The sequence below is a fragment of the Phoca vitulina genome, unplaced genomic scaffold (assembly GCF_004348235.1).
Source record: "Phoca vitulina isolate PV1807 unplaced genomic scaffold, GSC_HSeal_1.0 scaffold35, whole genome shotgun sequence".
Classification (NCBI taxonomy): Eukaryota; Metazoa; Chordata; class Mammalia; order Carnivora; family Phocidae; genus Phoca; species Phoca vitulina.
In genome coordinates, this window is record NW_022589738.1 from 2335743 (window position 1) to 2349179 (window position 13437).

General features: G+C 38.2%; 1 protein-coding gene across 1 annotated transcript in view; it reads left to right on the forward strand.

Moving 5' to 3' along the window:
• Positions 1-310: 310 nt before the first annotated feature.
• The window catches only part of IL1RAPL1 (interleukin 1 receptor accessory protein like 1), a 1353569-nt gene continuing 1340442 nt past the window's right edge, over positions 311-13437 (forward strand). The window contains exon 1 of the mRNA XM_032426508.1: positions 311-586. The gene's annotated coding sequence lies outside the window, so the exon portion shown is untranslated. The remainder of the gene's footprint in view (positions 587-13437) is intronic.

Sequence of the window (13437 nt, forward strand, 5' to 3'; positions counted from 1 at the left end):
ATCCCGGATCTGGAAATTTTACTTGGGGACCAAGAGGATCTGAAGGGCTACATGTATACAGAAGATTTGCAAGCAAGACTCCGATTCTTGTTATAGAGCTCGCAGACTTCCTCACTTACCGGCCTTTTTCCTTCCTCCTTTTTAAAAAAATTTCTTCCCTCTTTTTCTGCTCTCTCCTCTCTCAGTGTCTCCTTTTCTATCTGCCTCTTCTTTTTTCTCCTAGTCGTCTCCCCCCCCCCCCCCCCCCCCCCCCCCCCCCTTTTTTTTTCCCCCCCTTTTTTTCTCCCCTGTCCCCCCCCCCCCCCCCCCCCTGCTCTGCACCTGGATTGTATCTTCACCAAACAATCGGGCACTTTGAGAACTAACTGGAGGCAGTCTTGTAGGGAAGAGCTGTATGGAATTATCTGCTTTTATGGTGAACTTGGCATTTGTGAATGGGCATCTTGTTCACGATATTAATTGCTAGCAAAAACAAGAAAAAGAACACAGGAGTAAAACGTGGATTTTTCTGAATACGCATTGTGATGACCAGCAATTACCTTGCCGACTGATATCCAGAGGAGAATAATTTGGAAGACTGTTGTGGGTAAGGTCATTTTCTATATGCAAACCCATCAGTGGCGTGAGCAAACTTGGGCGTTTGTAATGGGAATGGGTGACTTGGATGATTGCTGCATCGCACTGATGGCTGTGATGTGGCCGTTATTGGCACTGAATGGAATAACTGCAGTTGGGTGTGTTGGTGTGTGTGCGTGTGCGTGTGTGTGTGTGTGTGTGTGTGTGTATGTAGGTCTGTATTCTGAGTGTAATTGAAAATAAATCAAAGCATCACTTCCCCCTCCAATTATTTTGATATGGAAGAGTGTCTTGAATTAATTCCGGGTAGACACTCTATTGTTTCGATGCAATATTTGTGGCTCCTGTGTTCTGGAAGGGGTAGCAGCAGTGAAAGGAACACTTACTGAAGAGCCCTATTTAAAATGAAACGAGCTACTCTTTATTCATTAAAAGAAATATGTTTTCAACTCAGTGCAGCATTCTGCTGCATTTCACAGCCGCAATGGGACCAGGGACATCCCACTTGTCAAGTTCTTAAACTTTAAGGTGATAATCATTGTTAATTATTCTCTAGGTTGTGATTATGGGAGATTATTAAGTACCCTGGGCTACTTTTTTATCCACTGGATTATCGTTTGGAATGAAAAGAAAAGAAAAGAAAAAGCTGAAAATGATGAGCAGAATAGAGAATCGTGCAATATTATTTTAAATATCACCGAATGCTTTCTTTCTCAAGTTCAATAGCCCAATAATATAATTATTTACCTAATACCCTAAATAGCTGAAGCTGCGATCCACGTGCAGGGGAGTTGAAGGTCTGGAAGCAGAGACCATCCTTCTATTGCAATGCAGCCAGCTTTGGAAATGCAGGCAATTACACACTTCTCTTAACCTTAAGTTGAGGATGTGTCCTATCTGCTACATCTATTTTACCCTTTCAGTAAAAAGTTAGAGACTAGACCACGAAGGATGTTTAAGCATATTCTGCCTGGGAAATGGGATAAAAAAAATCAATATTGATGACGTGGTTCAGTGCACTGTACTGCAATGCTAAAGTCCCATATTCAGTACCTATGATGAGAGAATGGAGCATTTACATGTGTTATAAATCTCACCTGGTAGATTGATCTGAAGGGGAGGGGAGAAGATATGTGGATATGTAGGAAGATGGATGGAAGTCGTGCATAATCGGTGATTATGTAACTTCATTACATCAGCGAGCTTCAGTCAACGATAGTGAGATGAAATGATTGTATAGAGGGAGGCTCCATCACCCTGTTAACTTTTGAAGGCTTGTAACAGCTAACAGAGGAGGAGGAGGGCAGACAGAGATTAGCTCCGAGGGTCCTGTAAACCCTGATCTCTGTGGCAAATTTAGCATGAGTTTTCTCATAGTGAGTTTCTGAGGGACAGCAGATCTATGTAACCTTTAGAGCTGGACAGGACCAATTTTAGCCACACCCGTGGAGAGTCAAAATGAGTCCACAATGTTTCACAAGTGCCCCGTTGAGTAATTGGGGCTGATGATCCCAGCCAAGGTCATAGTTCTGTACCCTATGATTGACATACATGACCCCAACTGAGCAGAAAGTTAAATTGGTTGAAATGAAGACAGTGAGCAGAATGACTATTCAGGGTCCTCTTGCATTTTGCCTGGTGGAGCTTAATGCAGATTTCAGCCTGGTGTTTCCCTCATAAAAAACGATTGCTTCCACAGTGTGTCAGAAGTGAGTGTTGTGTACCTTTATCTTTGCCTTGACAGACCTCTTTCTGGGCCATTTTAACCCTCAGGGAAAAGAGAAGTAAAAACCTTCCAAGATAATAATACCTTGTTAAATTAGAAAATAAATGGCAATGAGTTCATTATTAATACAAATCTCAGAAATAAAGAGCAATCAATTTTCAAGTTTTACTTCTTGAATGGCTTAAGGGACATGTTGCAGCCGCCTGTGACTTTGACCATGAGATGAGATAAATGTACTGTGCTTGCTGTACTGCAGAACAAAATGTCATTTACCCTGATGTTTTATTTGGACTTGCGATTTTTTTAAAAAAAGAGGATACACATCAGCTCCTTTTTGGCCTTCTAATGTTTCGGGATCTGTTTTTCCCTCGATAGATTCTAAATTCCCTCAAAATGCAACTCTGCTGAAATCCTAACCCTGTGGAATTAAATTGTCTTTTCATCTAGTTGTGCTATTTCCTATTTCCCTTTACATTTATTTTCCCAAGAAGGCTAAGGGACTTTTCTAGCATGGAGATGAGATGATTCTGTTTTTCCTGTGGAGCCAGGTGCAGGATCTAGACATCTACTAAGTAACTTTGCGAAGATCTGCTTACCCCAAATCAGAATGGTGGAATGGTGGAATGAAATTTTGAGCTCCGATATTTGAGACCACTTTAATATTTCTGCAGGATGTGCCTAAACGTTGATGTATTGTGCCAGTGGATTTGGAGGTTTGGTGTTCATATTGTGGAGAAAATTGGATGTGAAGTTAACTCCTGATTCCTTCCTTCAGGGGTCAGGGTAACACTACGGCTGCTTCCAGGCTGTTAGTCTCCAACTACGTACAGAAATACAGTCTGTGATGATATTTCATGTACTCCTTATTGTAATATTTTATAAATGACTTCCTCATTTGTTTTCTGACATAAGCCACACATATGTTACCAAACAGGGCATATTCTGGAGGCTTTATAAGCTCGGTAGGGGATAGAAATAATGCTAGAAAGAAAAAGAAGTCTCTGAAAAAAGATACTGACCATCAAACATACGGACCCATGTAATTGCTGTCCTTTTAACTTGAAGACTGCATATATTCACATTAGGAAAGATAGTTTTGGTCATTTTAATGGCACTTTGTAACCTGTTACTTTCTTTTCGTAGACGATTATGTAACCGAGGCAGGTTATAGCATTTTTCTTCAGTATCCTACAAATCAGTAATAAAAAGCTTTGTTTAATAGGAAAGCACTTAAACATGAAGGCAGTGAATAATTTAAAATATCTATTTCTCTATTTCATTGCCCTTTTATCAGCCCAAGTTATGTAGTTAGATTAGAAAATATTTGGGGAAGATAGCAGAAGAAATACCATTTATAAATATGGAAAGTACTCATTTTATTTCCTGACTATTTGCTTCAGCGAAGTCAGGATGTCTAGCTGATAAGTAATCACAATATTCCTCAAACTAGGAAAAAATTTAAAAGAGATGTTTATTATGTTTGCAGTGTATGTGAACAAATCATGTTATTGTTAAAATGACATTTAAGAACAACTGAACTTTTAGGATTAATTTAAGATTTATATTTCAGATTCTTTTAGTCTGTTACAAACTGAAGTGTTTGGGATCTACTTTGTCTCACAACAGATATGATCTTTGCTGTTTGGTAAATCTCATGTTTTTATAAAGCAGACTATAAAATGTGTGGCACCCAAAGCACCCAAGTGTTGATTAATAAGATTTAAAAGCAAGTTTTCTGGTCATGCTCAACTTACAAAGCATCATTGTAATAGCACCATTTGGGCAGCTATAGATAAGACCGTGTCAGCATTTTTATTATTAAATTCCAATCCTATTTCCATTAGTTGTATCAGGAATGTCAAAGAGGAAGGAGCCCAGCTCTAAGAGACATCCAGGCATTGTGGAATTTGGGGCTGAGTCAGAGGGCCCCTGTGGCACTTCAGGCTCTGTCGGTGCCTTGTGACTTCTGACCCTGCGTTTCACCTCTCAGGATTCAAGATAATCCTTTGAAATCAAGAATCCTTTAAAATAGGATAGTTAACATTTTGCACTCAAGAAAGAAGACGTATGTCTAAGGGCTCACCATCCAGCCATGCCTTAGAAAGATATGCAATTATTATTAAGGGTTCCCCAAAGTTGTATGAATTTAGCAGTGCATTTTTTCCTCATACTCTTATTGTAAATCTTTGTAGGCTCTCTCTAGTCCCAATTACAGTTAGCTGGTAGGTAATATTGTTCAGTGAGTAAGTAACAGACGAACTGAAGGCTTTGGTTGCTAACTTTCACTCAGTACTCCATTTTTTCAGCAGTACTCATATGGGAATATAGTTGCCTTAAGTAACTAAAAAAACAGTTGCTTTTGAATAACATTCAAAGAATGGTAACTAAGGGTTTTGTGTGTGAGAGTGTTTTCAGCTGATTACTTGGTGTTTCATTTTGTTTGTTTTTTTTTTTTTAATGCTCCTGAGGACTCAGGTGTTTCTGTTTTTGGCACCAAGAGTACACAAACAAATGTTCACAAACTTGATGCTACTACTTTAAATTGGGTCAATTGACCAAAAAGCTACACTCTTTTGTCACTTTATTACCAAAAGCACAGTGCATTTGAATACTAAGTGTAACAGAGGGCATAAGAATATAAAGATAACGGTTCTGTTTTGGAATTTGCTCATTGCAATAATTACGAACGTTCTTTAGGGGGAGGCAATCCCCCGTGTGTCACCACCAACACTGCATTTCTTTAGTGTTCTTGTATCTTGGCATAAATATATTTACACATATAAGAAGGGCATAGGTGGTGAAGGGACCTTCCATAGATGTTTTTAAGTGACTGGAGAATCAGGTGAAAAAGTAAGTTTTTATACATTGGTGAAGGTAAAATTGGAAAATGGAAAATTAACCCTAAATGTACATGGACTTAAACAACTTTCCTGCTAAAGAGCAGGAAATAAAGTACATGGACTAAATAAATAAAAGTAATATGTACATGGACTTAAACAACTTTCCTGCTAAAGAGCAACCTTCTCTTTCTAAATTCCCAGTGTCTTACTTTTTATGTTAAGTATCCCCGATATTTCTCTGTTTCAGATGAATTTGATCATGCATGTTTATCTGACTTCACTGATGCCTGTAAATAGCCAGCATTTTCTTGGTTTCCTATATTTTTAAAATGCATATTCCCTTATGACTTATGGAACTGCTTTAGATTTGCTCAGGCATATTTACAAAGGAATATTATAGGAATGTAGACAGCCTTGTTTATTTGACAAATTCTGCTAATCACCTTACAAATATGCTTTTTAATTTCCGCCCAGAGAATGCCACCCTGGAATATCTTATACTGCAGACAGCATCCCATTACAGGCCAACCACATGGCTCAATGGACATTCCCTTGCTGCTTACCCTGACCATTGGCTTACAATGAAAGAGCCTTAATTGACAGGCTTTTTTGGTTCCCCTGTGTAGAAACAATATGCAGGTGTCAAAACTCTAAGACTCCTCAGGCTTTTAGCTTTGGAGAAGAGATGACTGACCGACCCGATGTTGCTTGCCTATCACAAGATCTGAAATTGCCAAACAGTGAACTGTGAATAAAGCAGAGGGAGAAAGGAAAACACTTTTACTATTTTTCTTCTGAAAATCTGCTCTTTCCTCTTTTCATATTAAAACATTCAAAGTAATTTTTCTCATGACAAGCTATTCAAAGAGTGTGTTGTAGTTACTATGTTCATACATATAAAATGCAACAAATGGCACTGAGCTGTTTTGTTCATACAAGAGTTACATATCTAAGAATACATATTTAACAGTAAAATTAGATTGTATTTTGTAATATTTCCTAAGTCAGGAAATACTGTGTGTGGAGTTTGGACTCAGCAAAAAAAAAAAAAAAAAAAAATGCAATGGACTGTGAATTGTGATCATATAATTATAGACTATCACTCTTCCAATATGTTTGTTAATTATGTAACTTACACTTTATGTGAATTATAATTATAAATAAATCACTGTATGAATAATCATAAAATTATTCATAGCAGTTTATTTTGTCATGGCCTGATCGAAGTGATCTAATTGGTAGTTTCTTGCCCTATCAACATTTCTGTGTAATACAACTGTGAATTAGTATAGTGATATTCATCATTTTCTGCTATAAAGTTCCCCTTTATAATTAAAAAAATTGGGAGGCCACTTGATCATAGTTGTACTTTCAGTATCAGTTGATTGAGCAAATGCATAATAATAATAATGATAATTATGCATATGATCAGTCTTTTAAAAATGAATTTCACTGTGTATAGGCACAACAGGGTCTATTTATATCTTTGAAATATATTATTTATCTATCTAAAAAATTTGGTGTATATTCTAGATTCTAGGCCTCTTGGAGTAACTCCTGCAGCCCTGGTAAATAAAAGGCATATATGTCTACACTCAAAATACTTGCATTACATATGCACATGCAACATGTTATCTTACATACAAAATAAAAAGCAAGTGCATATGATGGTGAAATGTGGATCAAAGGAATTAGATTTTTGGATGTGTAGAGTTGGAGTATCTAGTTTCCTAAGAATATATTTAAAATTCCAACATAGGTAAATTCACTTTCAAACTTTAAGATTGAACTATTATAACATAGAAGTGTCTGATGTTATGGAATACTTGCATTTTAAAATATAAAATAAACACTATTTTTATCACAGTCAAATGGAAATGAATTATTATAAATGTAGCCAGGGCTGATTATGGTAGCCTCATACAAATCTAATGAAATTATATAAAGTGTAGAAGTATACAGATGCCCCATTATGTCATTTTAGCCAACAAGGAAATTTTGACCCAGAGGAATGAAATTAAGTTCCAAGATCTCACAGTTCATTTGCTCTCTCTCCCATGATGTGTGATTCCACTTTTCTGATATGATACAAGCCCTCAGCTGAGTATTTTAGTTACGTAGCAATATGTCCTGCCATAAGATATTTTTGTAGTAGTGTGAAGCATAAGAAAAGTAATTGTTCTTGTTGAAGCTAATTTTAGTGCATCTCATCTTTTGGCCTCTCACTCACTTAATTGATTCGCGATCATTCACATGGCACCCCCCCTCGGAATCTGTGGACTTTATTTTTCCTTTATGCACACCATATACTCTTGACCTCATTTGCTCTCTGGAGACACAAGACAGGGAAAGTTGGGAAAATAGGTCACTGGTGGGGCATCCTTGCTTTTCCATACTGTCCTCTTTCCCATTAGCTTTCTATCTCCCCCCATGCAAGGAATTGCTCTTCTTTGGAGCCCCTCCTTTTTCTTGACTTTCCCACACATCCCACAATGGGACGTCTCTGGCTTTTAGGATTGTGTGCTGCCTTCTTGCTTCCAAAGTCATCCCCCTAGAGGTCTTATCAAAATATATTTTAGCCACATTTGACCCCTCTTTGAAGAGATGGAATTCCGTATTTCATTTCTTCACCAACAGGTTCACTCTGCTTACATAGACCATAATAATGAACCAATTTGGGAATAATGATGGCAATATTATTTATATCTGATTTGCCGAGCTACCACCACACAGCTACTAAGTGAAGGAGATACAGCCATAAGGATCTCTGATTTTTGTTAAGATGTGTAACATATGAACCACTGGTAATATGCTAAAGGCAAACATTGGGAGTAATAGGTTTTGCCCCTTCATATTAGGATAGTGACATTTGGAGAAAATATGCCATTATTTTTTTTTTTTTTCTGACCCAGATAAAAATGGCTTCAGTAGATTGCATTGTAGCTGATAAGGTGGAGAGGGGGCTGTGGAGAACATCCTCTTATTCTGGTTGGATCTTGCAGAGCCCTCTCGTCCTCCTGAGTAGGCAGCTGCCAAACATACCTGTTTGAAGAAATGACACTGGCTATGGGTACCACAATGTTCCCAACCTCTTGCCAACTTTATTTCAGAAGGAACACAGTCAGAAGAGCTAAACACAGCAGTAAAAATGGAAAGCCAAGAGACTTAAAATGGTATCAGCTATTTTGTGTAAACAAAGCTTCATGTGGCCAAGGGAGAAAATTTGAATGTAACAAATGAATCTGGTGGCTCGCAGTGCTAGGCTTTTGAATACCCCTGTTAAAGCCCCTAATTGTTCTCACCATGACTGAACTCCTGAAAGGTACTCAAGAGGTTTCCAGTGCCACAGTGTGTAGAGTAAATGCATTCAAGGGGTTTCTAGGGGGTTTGGACTCTGCTGCTTTCCCTTGTCGGGGTTCTCCTCCAGGCCCATAATAACACAGTCACAGAGCAAGCCGCTCCATCAGTGGGTGTGCTCATCGCAGTGAGTGAACAGTTTAGCTTAGCTCCAGGAGGCCTGTGCCTGTCTGTTTTGTATTTCCAGGGCCCAGCATTGTGCATGGCTTAGAGTAGGTCACCAGTACATCATTGTGACATGAACAAATGCTGAAGCATTTAGTGACAACAGATCAGTTTGAGGTCAGAGTTCTCCCAACCCCATGAAGCATGGTAAAGTGAGGAAAAAAACTGCTGATTTAGGAAAGCCATAAAGGAAAACTGAGTAATAACGGAGAAAGGATTAGTATTAGTAGTTTGTAATCTACAAATAGAAAAAATAGCTGACCCTTCTTTCCTCATTTCCTTCCTTCCTTCCTTCCTTCCTTCCTTCCTTCCTTCCTTCCTTCCTTCCTTCCTTCCTTCCTTCCTTCCTTCCTCTTCCTTCTTTCTACTCCCACCATAAATATTTGTGTGCCTTCAGTGTACAAGGAGCTATGAGTGTGTTCAAGAGATATTGAGATGAGTGATAGCATATATCTGAGCCCAAAGATGGTCAGGGGTAGGGGTGATAAACAAAATCATATATAGTTGTAATTCATGATAGTCTACCATGTGTACTTCCGAGAGAGGTGTCAAGTATGGTACAGGCTTGGGAAAGGGTCAGAACACATGCACTTGGAGGGGTTAGGAGAGGCTCGTTAAAGGAAATGAGGTTTAACTGGACTTTGAAGGAGCTCACACTGGTGTGGAAAGGAAAAACATTCCAGACAGAGGAGAATAAAGAACAGTGATATCATAATATTATGGGGTACATGATGCAGAATGTAAGAAGGTAAGGCTGGAGCCCCAAGTCTCCAGGTCTGACAGCCAGGAACAAATGGAATGGGGTTTCATGGGCATAAGGAAAACAGAACATTTTATGACCTACTCAGATTTACGCTTTAGGAAGAAGAGGAACAAGTTAAGATTCTGTATCTCCAAGGTACCTTTGATTCCCAGTTTTGTGAATTTCCCAAGGGCTCCCAAATTCCATCTCTATTGCAACTTTCTTACTGTTGAACCCCTGTTCTCCAACAGCCACCATGGGCTCTCTTCATTTCCTTTTCTCTTGCCTCTTTTCTAAGACTAAACTACTGTTACCAGTGCTAGGTAATTACAGAGCCAAAGTTTAAAATTAACTTTTTTTTTTTTTTTAAGCAGAAGGCAACATTCTATAATGGAATGTATCCATTCAAACTCTCTTTGCTTAGTTAGAAAGTTACCACCCACCCTAGCAAAAATGCTGTGGTTTATATGTAACTTCAGTGAGAATGTTTGGCAATTCATTTGGGAAGAAGGGGAAGTTGGAAAAGGCAGCTGGGGAGAAAAAGAAAAAGGAAAGTGCTTTATGTAATGTAATGGCAAGTTCGAAATATAAATTCCAAAATGGTTTTTTATTAAGATCATATGGAAAAAGAGTATTGCTTTAGAGGATAATATATATTCGGTAACAAGAAAACAGGATTTGGGTGCCTGGGTGGCTCAGTCCATTAAGCTTCTGCCTTTGGCTCTGGTCTTGATCCTAGGGTCATGAGATCGAGCCCTGCATCAGGCTCCTTGCTCAGCAGGGAGTCTGCTTCTCCTTCTCCCTCTGCCGCTCCCCCTGCTTGTGCTCTCTCTCTCAAATAAATAAATAAAATCTTAAAAAAAAGAAAATAGGATTTATTCCTAGCAAGTATGAACCATTTTGTTAATTCCTAATAATTATAACACTTTGAAATTCTAGGAAAGAAAGCCAGTATGGCTTATGCTGGCCCTTGGTCACCACTGTTCTTTGATCCTATTAAATTAGCAAAATCGCTCCTTCCGATATGCCATTTAATTGATTAACTCCTTCATGTGAATGAGAACTATTTGAGGGTCCTGTCTATTATAAGGATTGTGCTTAACATGGGCTGAAGATGTTAAAGAAAGTTCTTGCCATGTTTATGGGCTCAAGTTTATGGACTAGTGGGGAAAACATCTGTGTTCAGCTGGGTTCCCTAGAAACAGACAGTTTAGTTGGTTCTGAGGCAGAGGAAGAAAGCGATTGTGGTGTGGTTGCACCTGAAGATTTACTGGTACAGAACAAACATAATGAAAGCAGTGTTTCATTAGTGTTAGCCAATCTGTGATTTGGACTAGTGGCAGGGGTAGGGGGAGACTAGTTTTGAATATAATGAATTTGAAATTATAGAAATAATATATCCTAGAGTTCCATATTTACTGAAAAAAAGAGAGTCATATGACACTATTCACTTTTATATTACATGACATACTAATTTCTTTCCTTAATGCAAGGGAAGTGCTATTACTTTATATTTTAAAATGCTTTCTTCGGCCCTAGTGAGGTGGTAGAAGCCATCTTCATGTTTTTATTTCCTGTAAAGATATTTAGTCAAGTTGAATTCACTGAGACCATTGTGCCAGTAATTTTTAAAAGTAGTGGCTGTGTCTAAATGGGCACCCACTCATTAAATCATAGAAAATCTGAATAAGAATGAACTTAGTACACCTCCTTGCAGATATATAAAATCTCTTTACTACAACTCAAATAATTATCTGTTACCTCGTATTCACTTTAATCAACAACCACGTTGACTATTTTTCTCCTCAGTTGACCTGACATTCGACATTCAATTCAGTTCAACCAATACTCCCAGATTATGTACCTTCTCCACACTAAATGCAAGCACTAGGTTAGAATGGGCAAGTCACTCATTGCCAAAGTAAGTAAAGGTGTAGATTGCTAAGTATTTTTAAAGACTTGTCTTAAAAGAAACAAGTAGTTCTCACCACCACCAAGTCTACTCTTCAAATACTGGATCCATTTCTTCTCTGGTCCTGGCATGTCTTTGGTAATTAGAAAAGTTTATGGTATTTTTCAAAGACCGAGAATTCAATGAAGATGATACTCCTTTTCTATTACAATACTCCCCTTGTGTTTATGGATGTAAATGTTTTATTTTTTTATTTTTATTTTTTTTAAAGATTTTGTTTATTTATTTGGCAGAGAGAGACACAGGGAGAGAGGAAACACAAGCAGGGGGAGTGGGAGAGGGAGAAGCAGGCCTCCCGCTGAGCAGGGAGCCCGATGCAGGACTCGATCCCAGGATGCTGGGATCATGACCTGAGCCGAAGGCAGACGCTTAACGACTGAGCCACCCAGGTGCCCCTAAATGTTTTATTTTTTAAATACATATTATTCAGCTTATTAAGGGGATTCAGCATCTCTATATATTGACTGTATTTTTTTAACTCACTATAACTTCAAGGCTCCAGGCTCATAAGTTATTCCATTTTTACTGTTTTTATCGTGCTATTTGTGCACAGCACACTTTTCTTTTATCCTCCTAGAGTTGAGTCAATTGATTTTAGCTTTGCCACACAAAGTATCACATTTCTTAAAGTAGTAAGTCATGTGATTTTAAATTTCCTACTCAGGAGCTATGTAGGTGGTATGGGAGAGGAGTGATGCCTGGTGGAACAGACTGTGCATCAGAAGCTCTTTAAACCTCATCTATATTTGTAAGTTAAAAAAATAGAATTACTATTTCCTGTTCCCAATACTAAAATTAGCTTTAATTTCTTAAGATCATAATCAGAGAAGGTGTGAGTTATTGCTCTTAGCATCTTCCTTGGCCTTACCCAATTTCTTGGAACCAAAGATTCAAATCCTGGTAGATCTAAACTCATCTTATATTGGTTTTGGTACTCCTGGTAGCCCAATCTTACTAGTTGTGTTATTCGTTTTAATGTTACTATGGCTACGATTACAAAAGTATAAAAAGAATACATATGATAAAATCTCATCGTGTGGCTTCAGTCCAGATTTTTGGATCTGAAGGATATTAACAAATTGAGGGTTCAGTTTAACTTCACTGGAATCATTAGTTAAGTCACGGATGTTAAATAGACCTAGCTATTACAATTTAGTACCGTTCTAAGAAAGAATTACAGCCCCCAAAACTTATATTTGTATTTGCACAAATTTTCTTTTTGAGAATCTCAAAAGATAAGTGGAAATTGTTTAATACCAAAGGATAGTCTCTCGGAAAACTTATTTGTATGAGACCTGTTCTAATTTTATGTTTGGAATATTAAAGTGTGGGATAGCTTAGGGCAATGCACAAAATATATTGAATTCCAAGTCACCGTCCAAACAAAGAAAGAGCTACGTAGACCAAGACACCAGCCATTGAATATAATAAGCTTAAACCAGGTAGTTACCTGGCCCTTGACAATACCATGAAGTGTACAGACTTTGCCTGTGATATTCTTCTGCCTTAACTTAAGCAGCTCTCTATCTCTTTTGACCACCATGCGCTAACTGAAATAACTTTGATTTCTGAATGCTGAGAGTTCCCCACCATGGAGAACACTGTTCTCCTAAGAATATTATGTGCTCCCAAGTCACTACTAGCTGTGTCTTTTTCTCATCAAATTTACCATTTAAAAATTTTACTTCTGTGTGTCTCCCTGACTTGAACGTAAGTCTGAGAGGGTAGGACCTCAGCTCTCTGGGTCACCACATATCTTTGGTGCCTGGGACAGTGCCTGGCCCCTAGTATCACTCAGTAATGATCAAAGAGAGGGAGGAAGGGAGGGAGGAAATGAAGAAAGAAGGAAAGTTCTCCAGAGGTATCCTGGTCTCAGCAAGATACAAAAAGGAAGAGGAGTTTGTTGAAATAACACAGTAAGCCCAGCTTAGCACATATAATGGCATTCATGATGCAGTGGGATTTATATAGTAAAGGGAGTGTCTATTCCATCCCTCAGGTCAGAACACAGGCTCCACCACAGGCTTTAAAATGCCAGGTCAGTTGATAAGACACACTA